This window comes from Berghia stephanieae, chromosome 2 (assembly GCF_034508935.2).
Source record: "Berghia stephanieae isolate SIO BIC M18660-M18661 chromosome 2, UCSD_Bste_1.3, whole genome shotgun sequence".
In the NCBI taxonomy this organism is placed as follows: Eukaryota; Metazoa; Mollusca; class Gastropoda; order Nudibranchia; family Aeolidiidae; genus Berghia; species Berghia stephanieae.
In genome coordinates, this window is record NC_088361.1 from 19,942,437 (window position 1) to 19,957,436 (window position 15,000).

The following is a 15,000-nucleotide window of genomic DNA, read 5'->3' on the forward strand; positions in this document are numbered from 1 at the left end:
GAATGATAAAAAATATATTTTTGTTTAATTGGATGTGAAGTTTTTGGGGAAGATTCTGAAAATAGCTGGTAAGGAGAGGGTTAACTCGTAGCCATCGTTATATTATAGCCTGACAATGAAATCCAAAAGGACTGGCATTATTTGGTTTTTGCACCGCCTAGTGAGTTGTCGTTAGTAGAGCTCATGGAAACAAGTTATTTCATTGGTTGAACTATTGACTACAACTCACGATTTGTTTTCTTTTGTGGCAAAAGACTGGCATTTTGACGTCATTTTTTGGTCAGTGTCAGGCCAAAACTTTACGAAGGCCACTGTTGTAGAGCATGTATTTCTAAAGAAATTATGTATCGAAAAAACTTTACTGCTATTATGTCTGAATGATAAAAAAATAAAAATTTGTTTAATTGGATGTGAAGTTTTGGGGAAGATTCTGAAAATGGCTGGTAAGGAGAGGGTTAACTGTTACCTGCAGTGTAGTGGGAGGTGAGGGTGTGATCGTTTGATCACCGCGTTGAATAGCCTGGCGTCTATGGCCATATCCAGATAACCCGAGCCATTCACATCGTGGAATGATAACCCGTTTGATACGACAGATTGGCGATTCGATCGAAGGCGATACGACAATCAATGGGTCCGGTTATAAACCTGTAAATGACAGACTGATAGGGGCTTGGACAAACATCTGGGGGGGGGGGGGGGGGGCCCCCCCGCCGAGAAGAAGGTGCCAGGTGCATGTCTGTGGTGGTCAGTGGTCAGTGTTGCGGTCACTTTGCTGTCCGATGGCATAATCAGTAGTAGGAAACCAGATTCATACTTTTGCAGAACTGCCTTCTTGAAATTTCAAAAAAAAATCAATTATTTCCCCAGACTCTATCCAGGCGTAGCCATCGTTATCTTATAGCCTGGCACTGACCAAAATAATGACGTCAAAATTCCAGTCTTTGGCCACAAAAGAAAACAAATCGTGAGTTGTATTCAATAGTTCATCCAACGGGACGGACCACTTGTTTCCATGAGCTCTACTAACGACAACTCATTAAGCGGTGCAAAAACAAATAATGACGTCAAAGTTCCAGTCTTTTTGGGTTTCAGAGTCAGGCTATAACATAACGATGGCTACGGATCTATCCAGGACGCGAACTCGTCACCGCAATCGTGTCCGGTCGAGAACCCGCCTGGAAGCTTCGTCAAAACGCACCGTTCAACTAGATAGATGATTCTCTGCGGCTTCTGGCTCTTGACCACAACGGGTACAAGCTGGTGTTCTTGACTGGATTTGGAGATGATATTTTTTTTTCCTTTTAAATCGTCTCTCTGTTTTGTACTTTTGTAAAAAAAAAATGATTTAAATATATTATAATGATTTGTAAACGTTTGAGTGTATTCCTCTTGGTGGGATCGTGTGCTTGTATCGGCTCTGTGGACTAGTGGTATGACGCTCCCTTTCGGATAGGAAGGTCCTGGGTTCGAGCCTCGCTCGGCGCATAGTTGAGTCCTTGGAAAAGACTCTTTACTCACATTCTCTCACCGTACTCAGGTGTAAAATGAGTACCTGACCGTCAACAGCGTTGTCTCTGTCGGAAATAAATTGTAATATCGCCTAACAGGCGTTATGTCTCGTTTTACATGTTGCCTGTTGATGTTGGTCAGGGACCCTTTGTAAAGCGCTTTGAGCACATTTAGTGGATATTGCGCTATATAATGGCTCTAGTTTTTTTATTGTTGTTGTTGTTGTTTTTTTTTTAAATAATACTATTAGGTGATCTCAAACTAAGTAAATTGATAGTGTGCTCTTGGAATCTACATCTGCTCCCTATTTGAACCATTCTCCCCTTGACTTGTCTTACTTTCAATACGCTTCAACATTTGTGACGTCACTTCCCTTGTAATGACGCATGGTAACTTAGTAACTGGCTCTAAACTATCGGAACAATGGCGGACGCCCTTATGAAATATTTCTCCGACGAACATAAAAGCGTATCCATAGGAAAAAATCCATTATAAATCTGATCATGTTTTGACTTTTACACGTTCTGATCACAAGACATATGAAAAGTTCTAGCCAGCATGAAGAATAAAAAGTATCGATTTTCTTTGTTTAGAACCACGCTGCTCGCCGTTGCTGGGCGACGTGACATCAGACTATTGAATCCAAAAGTTAAACTATAATATTTTGACTATCTCATTTTCTTCCTTTTTTTATCTGGCGCTGATATGACCTGAATATGTGGCAAACGCTGTAAAACCCTTAAAAACAAAAACAAACATCACAACAGTTACCTGTTGCAAAGTTGAATCGCGTTTACGATCCTCAAAGAGGCACAAGAATCGGAAGAAAGAAATCCGAAAAGGTGTGTTTCAAACAGTGTGTGTTTGTGTGTTTGTGTGTGTGTATGTGTGTGTATGTGTGTAATGTGTGTGTGTATGTGTGTATGTGTATGTGTGTGTGTGTGTATGTGTGTGTATGTGTGTGTATGTGTGTGTGATGTGTGTATGTGTATAGATAGTATGCGCTTGGCTGAGAAGCTCATAACATTACCATCCGGAAGTATAGCGGACCAACACACAAAACTGTGTGTATCCATGAACGTTTATAGTCAGGTTAATACAGTTCAGTGAGCATTACTCATAAACGCGGAAGGCAAAAAACAATAACAAAGACCTGAGTGACGTCATCTTCGAACTATCTATAGATAGTATGCAGATGACGTCACTCAGGTCTTTGTTATTGTTTTTTGCCATCCGCGTTTATGAGTAATGCTCACTGAACTGTATTAACCCGACTATAAACGTTCATGGATACTCACAGTTTTGTGTATTGGTCCGTTATACTTCCGGATGGCAATGTTATGAGCTTCTTATGATAGATTTTATGCTTAAATTATCGATTTATTGTTGTGTTTTATTTGCATTGTAAAGCGCCTCTGAGCACATTGTGGATCTAGGCTCTATATAAATCCATTCATTCATTCATTCATTCATTAGCCAAGCGCATACTATCTATATGTGTGTATATGTGTGTATATATGTGTGTTTGAATGTGTGTGTATGTGTATATATGTGTGTATGTGTATGGTGTTTGCATGTGTGTTTATGTTTGTTTGTTCTTATTTTTGTTTTAGGATTGTTCTTTTTTTCCAAGATGAGTCCTTTGAATTGATCGATATTTAAAGGATGAGTGATCTGGCTAAAAGTTTTCAAAAGTATCATATTTTTTTTCTTTTTTTTTTTTTCTTTTTTTTTTGATTTTTTTTTTTAAACCTCAGGAATGGGAGATGCCCAATGTTTGTCAATTATTTGCCAGTTTAGATTTAGCTCCATATTTTGAATACGACAATGAACGGGTATAGGTATATTGACCTTAAACATTTTTTTTATTAAAAAAGGAAAACAAAAAAAAAAAAAACAAATAGAAAAAAAAATATAACCCATAAATTATTTTTTTTAAAGAAAAAAAAAAGGAATTATATAAATAAATCAGTAAATAAATAGATAAATAAATAAATAAATATATGTTTTAAAATGAAACAGAAAATGACTCAGATTTGACTAAATGGCTCAAAGTCTCAGATTTAAGTTTTACGTTTTTACTATCTGGCAAGTTGAATCTCGTCCTCGTGGATCGAAAATTGAAATAAAAACAAACAAAACGTTCTGACGTTAAGTGGGGAAAAAACGCCGGGTTTTGTTAATGGATGGCTACCATATGGAATATCTATATTTTTTAAATGAGCTTTTATATAGATAGTATGCGCTTGGCTAAGAAGCTCATAACATTGCCATCCGGAGGTATAACGGACCAACACACAAATCAGCTTTGTGTGTTGGTCCGTTATACTTCCGGATGGCAATGTTATGAGCTTCTTGGGTATGTTTATAATTTTTGTAAACAAAGCAGCGTGTTTACATTTGTTAAGAAATATCCAATGGTTGGACAGCAACAAATCATGTGATTGATGACTTGGTTGGGCGAAAAAATGAATATAGATAGTATGCGCTTGGCAAAGAATCTCACAACATTGCCATCCGGAAGTATTACGGACCAACACACAAATATGTGTGTATCCATGAACGTTTATAGTCAGGTAAATACAGTTCAGTGAGAATTACTCACAAACGCGGATGGCAAAAAACAATAGCGAATACCTGAGTGACGTCATCTTTGAACTATCTATAGATCGCTCCCAATCTAACTCGAGTACTGTTTGACCTCATAATTTTATTTGTTTTTTGTTTTTGTTTTTTAAACTCCAAAGTGTGTTTATCAATGACTCATTACCTCTTAACGTGTTTGTTATACGTTTCTGACATCGGGCCTTGCTTATTTTCTCTTGAACCGTTCAATTTGTACCATTTGTAAAACACCTATTTCGATAGTCACAACAAGGCTTGATTGCCGGGTTGGGTTTAAAGGTGTCAGAAGACAAGTGCTGGGATGTCAAAACAAATCACTCGACTTAAAATGTTTTTCACGTGACGGAGGGAGGCCCGATCACGTCATATAGATAGAATGCGCTTGGCTAAGAAGCTCATAACATTGCCATCTGGAAGTATAACGGACCACACACAAACTCTGTGTAACCATGAACTTTTATAGTCAGGTTAATACAGTTTAGTGAGAACAACTCACAAACGCGGATGGCAAAAACAATAACAAAGGCCTGAGTGACGTCATCTGCATACTATCTATAGAAAGTATGCGTGCGCTTGGCTAAGAAGCTCATAACATTGCCATCCGGAAGTATAACGGACGAACACATAAAGCTATGTGTAACCCTGAACTTTTATAGTCTCATTAATCAAGCGAATTACTATCTATAGATAGTTCGAAGATGACGTCACTCAGGTCTTTGTTGTTGTTTTTTGCCATCCGCGTTTATGAGTAATGCTCACTGAACTGTTTTAACCCGACTATAAACGTCCATGGTTACACATAGTTTTGTGTGTTGGTCCGTTATACTTCCGGATGGCAATGTTATGAGCTTCTTAGCCAAACACATACTATCTATACAGTTCAGTGAGCATTACTCATAAACGCGGATGGCAAAAAACAATAACGAAGTCCTGAGTGACGTCATCTTCGAACTATCTATTGATAGTATGCGCTTGGCTAAGAAGCTCATAACATTGCCATCCGGAAGTATAACGGACCAATACACAAAACTGTGTGTAACCATGAACTTTTATAGTTTGGTTGATACAGTTTAGTGAGAATCACTCACAAACTCGGATGGCAAAATACAATAACAAAGGCTTGAGTGACGTCATCTTCCTTCTATCCATAGGGCAATATGCACTGAACGTGTTCAAAGCTTTACAAGAAGTCGCTGACCAACCGTAACATGTAGCATGTAGGACGGGACATGACGTCTGTTAGGTGATATTAATTTTTTTTTTTTTTTGGACAGAGACAACCCTCTTAACCGCGAGGTACTCATTTTACACGAGTACGGTGAGAGAATGTGAGTATATAGGATTCAAGGACTCCAAGGACTCAACTATGCGCCGAGCGAGGCTCGAACCCAAGACCTTCCGATCCGAAAGCGAGTGTGATGCCACAATACCACATAGCCGCACAATTAAACAATAGCAAACCAGACTAGAGATTATTTTTTTCTGACCCCCACCCCCCTCCCTCTGCCCACCCAGCAGTGAATGGGTAGCTGAGTCTGTTAGATTTCTAGCGTCCTATCCAACGGATAGCGAGCAATAGCTATTGTCCGATAAAATCCGGCTGGATGGGCCTAATGGCTCTGAAGGAAAGAAAGAACCAGACGAGACTCAATCGTTGAGTTTGTCCTGTTCACCAGTGAGAGTTTTTCTATTAAATAATAACTTTTCTCACACAAAATGTATCTGACGTATCTACCTAGAATCTAATTGTTTTTCTACATTAACTTTTAGAACCGAAATAAAAACTGAATACGGTGAAAAAAAAAGTTTAAAAATCAAATCTATGGGTGGTTCCTGACGTTTTCTCGTGTTTGCAGGTCTGATCACCCAAATTGTTATTGCAGCATTGGTTTAATGGAAATACTCTCAACCCAACGTAAAGTATTGTCCATTACAACAATGTTTAACCAGGCCCTTAATTGCCTTCGGGTATCTGACCTGCAAATAGGTATAAGTCTGTGATTGCTTACTTGCGTATTCGCTCACTCACTTACTTTCTTACTTACATACTTACGTACTTACTTACTTGCATAATTACCTACTTCCGGTGCCATCACATAGGTAGATGTCGACTTGAAATGGTACGCCACTCTTCTATGTTATAGATAGTATGCGCTTGGCTAAGAAGCTCATAACATTGCCATCCGGAAGTAAAACGAACCAACACACAAAACTGTGTGTATCCATGAACGTTTATAGTCTGATTAATACAGTTCAGTGAGCATTACTCATAAACGCGGATGGCAAAAAACAATAACAAAGACCTGAGTGACGTCATCTTCGAACTATCTATAGGCATTTTGGCTGCATTCAGCTGCAGAGTGTTCACTCGATCCAGCCTTTCACATCATCCACTCCCTCTTCTAGCTGGTTACAAAACAAAGAAAAAAAACATTTTATAAATCAAATAAGGAATTACTACAATTTGAAAAATATATTTTAGAGAATTCGTGACAAACTCCAAGAACCAAGAAATCGAAAATATATTTTTCTGTCCTGACAAAAAAAAAGAAAAATAAAGACAAACAACCAAGGGAAAACTTAAAATATCAGAGTTACTTAATCCGTCCAACGCGAGTTTGAAAAGACAACAAAACAAATAAACGAAATAAAATAAACACACTCGACGTGTGAAGTAAAACGCCGACGATTTGAAAATAGTATTTGAAAGCATTCATTACAAAATTCATCAAGAAACCAGAGATGTCAAGTATGTTAAATTTATCAAAGAAAAGAGTAAAGTGAAGTTCCACAGTCTCATCCTCACGACAAAATGGTTTTTAAAAATGTTTTTAAGGGTTTTACGTCGCTTGCAACACATTTAGGTCATATCAGCGCCAGTAAAAAGGAAGAAAATGGGATAGTAAAAAGTTCTAGAATTACAATTAAAGCACCCAAGAGAAAGGAAGACGAAGGGGAACTGGGAACAAATAGGGATCAGATGCAGATTCCAAGAGCAAACCATCAATGTACTTAGTTTGAGATCACCTATAAGTCTCATCCGGACACAAGCACAAAATCCAACAAAGAGGAATACACTCAAATGCTTACATTATACATTAAAAATAACAAATATAATAATACATAACAGAGAGATGATTTACAAGAAAAAAAAAACCATCTCCCAGAACAATAACTATGCATTTGACTGTTTCCCTCCCAGCTAGGACTCAGGCCAGGGCCAGGACAAAACCAAGTAATCTCATTCAAAGACAGAAAGCAAGTTGGAAAACAGATATAGGGGATAAAAGACACAGCAAGTACCTCCCTGCCCACTATGGGAGGTCAGGAACCCCACAAAATGATTCTATCTATATATATTTAACTATTTCTATCACGTTTGTAAAATATAATGTGTCCTCTAGTAAAAACCCCATATTTTAAAATTTGGCCAGAAAACTCGTCCTTCAAATATCGATCGATTTAAACAAAAACTTGAAAAAAACTCTCAAACCTGGGACTTCTAAAAATTATGAAATTATTTTTTATACATTGATATATAAAAATAAAAAATAAAATTAAAAATAACATTCCCTTTATTCATCCCTATAGGGAAATTTGTCTCTAACGACTATAGCAAGGGAAGACTGGAATAACCTAACCGCAGAGCAGCGCCGCAAAGTGAGCTAGGGCGAGGTGACTTGTTCAAGGCCACACAGCGCAGAGCCGGGTGATCAAACTCGGTACCTGTCGGGTACGAAGCAAAGACCGTACCGCTGAGCCACGTTGTCCCTAAGTGACTTGCCTTTTAAATCAAGAGTAATTCTATCACCCACTGACTCAAATGATTATTTAGAATTCCTGGCGTGGCATAATGATCGTTGTTCGTTACTTTGACCTTGACATTGGGAATTGTCATCTGGTCGCCAAGTTGCCAGATTCATTTGCGCAGACCTACAGACTTTTTGGATTGTTGATGGTTCAAAATATTATTCTATGTCTATGTTAAAATCGACCATACGGGCAGTAGAATAATTCAAATTGAGGACTGCCAATACGATTCAATAGTCTGATGTCACGCCGCCTGGCAACGGCGGCCATCTTGGTTCTAAACAAAGAAAATCATTACTTTTTATTTTTCATGCTGGCTAGAAGTTTTTATATGTCTTGTGATCAGAATGTGTAAAAGTCAAAACATGATCAAATGTATGTGTTTTTTTTTTATTCTGGATACGCTTTATACTCGCCGGAGAAATATTTCATACGGGCGTCCGCCATTGTTCCGATAGTTTAGAGCTAGTGTTACTAAGTTACCATGCGTCATTAGGAAGGAAGTGACGTTATGACTGTTGAAGAGTATTCATGATAAACTTTCTTTCTCCGCGAAATGTGTGGGTTATCCACTATTGTTATTAAAAAAAGTAGTCCTTCAGAGCCATCAAGCCCATGGATCCGGAATTTATCCCGGTTTCTATAGCATGAAACGGACAATAACAATTGCTTGCTATACTTTGGATAGGGTGCTAGTCTATCGCAAAATGCTTCCCACCAGATCTAACAGACCCAGCTACCCATTCATTCACTGCTGGATAGACAAGGGACTCAAAAAAAAAAAAAAACTCGGCTGCACCCGGGATCGATTTACGTCCCTTTGTTTGTGAAGCGAGTGCTCTCCCAACTGAGCTATCGGGACCCCCCATTGTTGTTATAAAAGCGATTCAGATTTCAGTTCATCCCCAGATGGAGACAGAGGCAGAATATGAAATCTAAGTAGAAGTCTATTCTCAGACGCTAGACATTAATCAATTCGTTAACGTTTGAAGTTGTCTCCATCTGTGTCCTTCCATTTCATAATATCCAATTTTTGTTCATTTTGTACATTTTTAGATATTTATTCAAAGCATACTTTTTGTCCTATTTGGAGGGGGAAGGAAAGGGGGTGTTAGTGGGGGTGTTTATTTGGTTTTGTTCTTTTTATCTGTTTTTGGTTTGTTCTGTTTTGTTTTCATTTTTAATTTAGTGAGAATTACTCATAAAAATGGATGACTAAAAACAATAACAAGGACTTGATTAACGTCAATTTGGTTCTATCTATATTATAACCTCAAGCTATGTCCGTCGTTCACTTAAAGCCTGACATTGACAAAAAATGACGTCAAAAGACAAGTCTTTGGCCATAAAAGAGAACAAATCGTGAGTTGCATTCAATAGGTCAATCAATGGAATCGCTTGTTTTCTTGAGCTCTACTAACGACAACTCACTAGACGCTGCACAAAGCTAAAAAATGACGTCAGGCTTTAAGTTAACGATGACTACGTTCAGACCATAGCCATCGTTAAATGATAGCCTGACACTGAAACCCAAAAGACGGGCATTTTGACGTCATTATTTGAATTTTGCACCGCCTAGTGAGTTGTTGTTAGTAGTGCTCATGGAAACAAGTTATTTCATCTGTTGAACTATTGAATACAACTCACGATTTGTTTTCATTTGTGGCAAAAGACTGGCATTTTGACGTCATTTTTTGGTCAATGTCAGGCTATAAGTTAACGATGGCTACGGTCTGACTGGGCTTAATCATGAAGTGAATTAACTTATATATTTTTGACCAAGCAAAACATAGAATTTGTGATACACCTTCACACGTGCTCGGACAAACATAATATTTGGTTGTTTATAAAGAATAAAGTGAATGAATTCGACCCCTCTCTGATCATTGGTATTGTTTTCATACCACCAAAAGGGTGACTAGTTATCACACGAGTTTCTAGATCATATTATAGATAGTATGCGCTTGGCTAAGAAGCTCATAACATTGCCATCCGGAAGTATAACGGACCAACACACAAAACTGTGTATATCCATGAACAGTTATAGTCAGGTTAATACAGTTCAGTGAGCATTACTCATAAACGCGGATGGCAAAAAAACAATAACAAAGACATGAGTGACGTCATCTTCGAACTATCTATAAACGTTTAAATTTACACATAGATTTCTGTGTTGGTTTTATTCAGCAAGCGGTAAAACAGTGGGGTTTTTTTTTACTTAGACACATACCACCGACAGTAAAACCTGTGTAGTTTACCAATCATTGTCATTGTTTACATTATGACGACTGTCCGAGGGGCGTGGTTATCTAAGTGTCTATTCCTGCTGTGGGTCTGACTGAACTAAATCATGAATGGAAGTGAATTGAACTTGAATCAGATCAAAGGCAACAGCTATGGAAGTCGCAGCCAACCCAATTGAAGACGAGTCGTAAATCTTTCTTAACCCACTCAACCCTAACACCGACTATATCCGTAGATTTGCCCGGGTTACTTTTACCCCATGCCTATTTATTACATTTTTATGTGACAAATTATAGGCGTAGTATCAAAGCTAATGTTTTAAGTTTTTGCATGTTAATTAATGGTAGTTGAATAAAACTATCTATGTAAATGCTCATTTTTTATTTATTTTTTTCTCCAATTTTGAAAAGTAGCAAAATCTCTAGGTTTGAGTGAGTTAACACAGTGGGTGGTCTCATGATGACGAGGCCTGACTTGATCACACACACACACACACACACACACACACACACACACACACACACACAAAGCACAAGACTTGAAATATTACAATATAGTGATAAATCATAACGGTGGTGAATTTTGAAATGATTGTTAATTAAAGTAACTCAGTTATATGCCGTACTCTGGAAAAACTCGTATTTAAAATTTGGCCAGAAACTTCGACCTACCGTGGTTCCGGGTTTGAATTGTTTGTGCCAATATGAGAGTTTTATATATATATATATATATATATATATTATATATATATATATATATATATATATATATATATGTATATATATATATATATATATATATATATATATATATATATATATATATATATATATCTTCTGAATAACAAAGTATTAAAATCAAAGGAAGACCTTACGAAATTAGCATTCACAGCAAAAGACCGTGAGCAGTGGAAGGAAATAACACAGATGATTAGAGAGGCAGCCTAGGCGTCCCGATCGGATGATTAGGAAGCGAAAGGCCTTAAGTCAGTTAGGTCATATATATATATATCGAACAATATTAGAAGGACGAGATTTTTTGCCAAAAGTTAGATTAATATATTTGCTAACAGATTTGACATGTTTGTTAAATTTAAAAGTTTAAAAAACAAAATATTTCACTCTCCATTACTTGAATTTTGTTTTAAAGTTAGACTTAAGATTTGATTTTAAGTACCGGGTTCATCACGACAAAAAGCCGTTTTGGGATCTTAGTACTTGACGTCAGATATTACATTTCATTTTCCGGACATGGACAACGCGGTTAACGACCAGCTACTCATTCTACAGTGAGAGTGAGGTGACAGAATGCGAGTAAAGAGCCTTTTCCAAGGACCCAACTATGCGCCACTTGGACTCGAACCCAGGACCTTCAGATCCGAAAGCGAGTGGCATACCACTAGAGCATATTGTAGCCAGTCACATGTTTGATTTGATTCGTTCTCTTGTCTTTAGCAAAGAGGAATTATGTCGGGATGAATCGAATCCCGAAAACTGAATTTAAAATTAAACTGGGAGGAAATATGGACTTCTAGTTTTTTCCAATGCCACAAATGACATTTAGTGTCCTCTATACCGAATAGAATTTAACCCCAACTTTCATAATACGCTTCAACAGTCGTAACGTCACTTCCCTCGTAAGACGCATTGTAACTTAGTAACTGGCTCTAAACAATCGGAACAATGGTGGACGCCCGTATCAAATATTTCTCCGACGAGCATAAAAGCGTATCCAGAGGGAAAACAAAACATAATAAATCTGATCATGTTTTGGCTTTTACACATTCTGATCACAAGACATATGAAAAGTTCTAGTCAGCATGAAGAATAAAAAGTAACGATTTTCTTTGTTTAGAACCACGATGGCCGCCGTTGTTAGCGATGTGACATCAGACTATTGAATCCAATTGTGACTATAAATTCAATTTTCAACACCTGGGTCGACCCGATGTACAATGAGACGCAGGATCACATATACAAACATTGGAAACGGATCTAGAGGAAGTTTGTGCGGCTATGTGGTCTTGTGGTATGACATTCGTTTTCGGATCGGAAGGTCCTGGGTTCGAGCCTCGCTCAGCGCATAATTGAGTCCTTGGAAAAGGCTCTTTACTCATATTATCTCATCGTACTCAGGTATAAAATGAGTACCTGGACGTCAACGTGGTTGTCTCTGTCGGAAAAATAATTGCAAAATCGCCTAACAGGCTTCATGTCCCGTTCTACATGTTACTACATGGTGCTGTTGGTCAGGGACCCCTTGTTACGCGCTTTGAGCACGTTTAGTGGATATTGCTTTATATAAAAGCTCGAGATATTTTTAAAGGCTAGTTGACGATCAAAGGTATCGAACGCATTATCTACCGTTATCTGGAAAAACACGTATTTTAAAATTTAGCCAGAGAACTTGTTTTTCAAATATTGATCCATACATCGATTTAAAGTAACCTCATCCTAGCAAAAACTCTCAAACCTAAGACTCCGTGAAGTCTTTCTTCACTCCCAGGTTTAAGATTTTTTTTTTTTACCAAGATGAGGGTCATTTAAATCGATCGATATTTGAAGGACGAGTTTTCTGGCCAAATTTTTAAATATGTGTGTTTTCTGAGTTCGGCAGCACTGCCTTACCATGTTGATCTTTCAACAATTAGATTCAAGGTCTGATGTCACGTCGCCCAGCAACGGCGGTAATAGTGGATGAAAACAAAGAAAATCGGTACATGTTATTCTTCATGCTGGCGAGAACCTTTCATATGTCTTGTGATCAGAATGTGTAAAAGTCAAAACATAATCAGATTTATAATGGGGGTTTTCCTCTGGATACCCTTTTATGCTCGTCGGAGAAATATGCGTCCGCCATTGTTCCGATAGTTTAGAGCCAGTTGCTAAGTTACCATGCGTCATTACGAGGGAAGTGACGTTATTCCCATTGACTTAATTAAAGAGACGAGGATTGTCAAATTATATTATTTTTAAAATCACCTAGCCTGACCAATTAGAGAAATCCATGACTTCCACTCGTCTGACTGTTCTCCTTCACTTCATTAGTAGATAACTGAAAATTATATCGTTGTCTCGAACCTTACGCTCAAAGTACTATGTTACATATTCTAAAAAAAAATAAAAAATTGAGCTGTCATATAGCGCAATATTCACTAATCGTGCTCAGAGCGCTTTACAAAGGGTTCCTGGCCAACGGCAACGTGTAGAACGAGACATGACACCTGTGAGGCGATATTACAATTTTTTTTCCGACAGAGACAACGCTGTTTACGGCCAGGTACTCATTTTACACCTGGGTACGGTGATAGAATGTGAGTAAAGAGAGTTTTTCCAAGGACTCAACTATGCGCCGAGCGAGGCTCGAACCCATGACCTTCCGATCCGAAAGCGAGTGTCATACCACAAGACCATATAACCGCACCACATAGCCGAATATTAGATTCAGGAGCGGTTGGTGACAAGATAGTTAGATGAAGGCGTCATGAATCAAAAACACACTATCTCACCATATTCAGGTGTAAAATGAGTCGCCGCGAAGTTTTTATTCTCTATTGTCTTCTGGCACTTTTCTCCTCGCTTCAATTCTTATCATTATCAACATAAGTGCCTGCTCCACTCACTTTTGTGAATAAATAATCACCCTCAATATCGGAGCTTAATCACTCAATCGTCTCTATGTCACATGTTTGTGTTGAGAATATTATGGCTATTTTTTAAAAATTGAACTTTCATATGGCGCAATATCCACTAGACGTGCTCAAAGCGTTTTACACGGGGTCCCTGGGCGGCAACAGCGACACTTAAGATGTAGGACTGGACATGACGCATGTTAGGCGATATTACATTTTTTTCGGACAGAGACAACGCTGTTAACGACCAGGTACTCATTCTACACCCGGGTACGTGAGAGAATGTGCGTTTTCCAAGGACTCAGCCATGCGCCGAGCGAGGCTCGAACCCAGGACCTTCCGATCCGAAAGCGAGTGTCATATCACTAGACCACATAGCTCTACTGCTGCCAAGCAAACTTCCCGGAGTTTGTGTGTTGACCCCATGACCTCAAGAAGTGGGGAGAGTAGTTCAAGATAGACACGATGCTTGATACCACCTCTTTTTTTTTTGAGTGGTGATGGCTTCGACTGTAGAGCTACCCTCTCCCCGCCCAGGCAGAGTTGTTGTAACTGTAAGGTCGTAGGTTCGAGGCCCCAAACCCGGTAAGTTTTTATTCTTTGTTATTTTCTGACAATTTCCTACTCACTTTCTTGTTATATCGTGTTATCATGTAAAATGAATACCTGGCCGTTAACAGCATTGCCTCTGTCGGACAAAATTGTTTATATCGTATAACAAGCGTGATGTTTCGTCCTACATATTAAATGTTGTTGTTGACTAGGGGCCTCTTGTAAAGCGCTTTGAGCACGTTTAATGGATATTGCCCAATATAGATGTTCAATTTTTGTTGGACTTTATTAATTTAGAACGTTTTCTTTGTTCTCTCAAAGTTTGAGATTATGAATGGTGGTGGTAATGGTGGTGGTGGTAATGGTGGTGGTGGTAATGGTGGTGGTGGTAATGGTGGTGGTGGTGGTAATGGTGGTGTTGGTGGTAATGGTGGTGGTGGTAATGGTGGTGGTGGTGGTGGTAATGGTGATGGTGGTAATGGTGGTGGTGGTAATGGTGATGGTGGGAATAGTGGTGGTGGTAATGGTGATGGTGGTAATGGTGGTGGTGGTAATGGTGATGGTGGTAATGGTGGTGGTGGTAATGGTGGTGGCGGTAATGGTGATGATTGTGGTAGTAATGATGATGG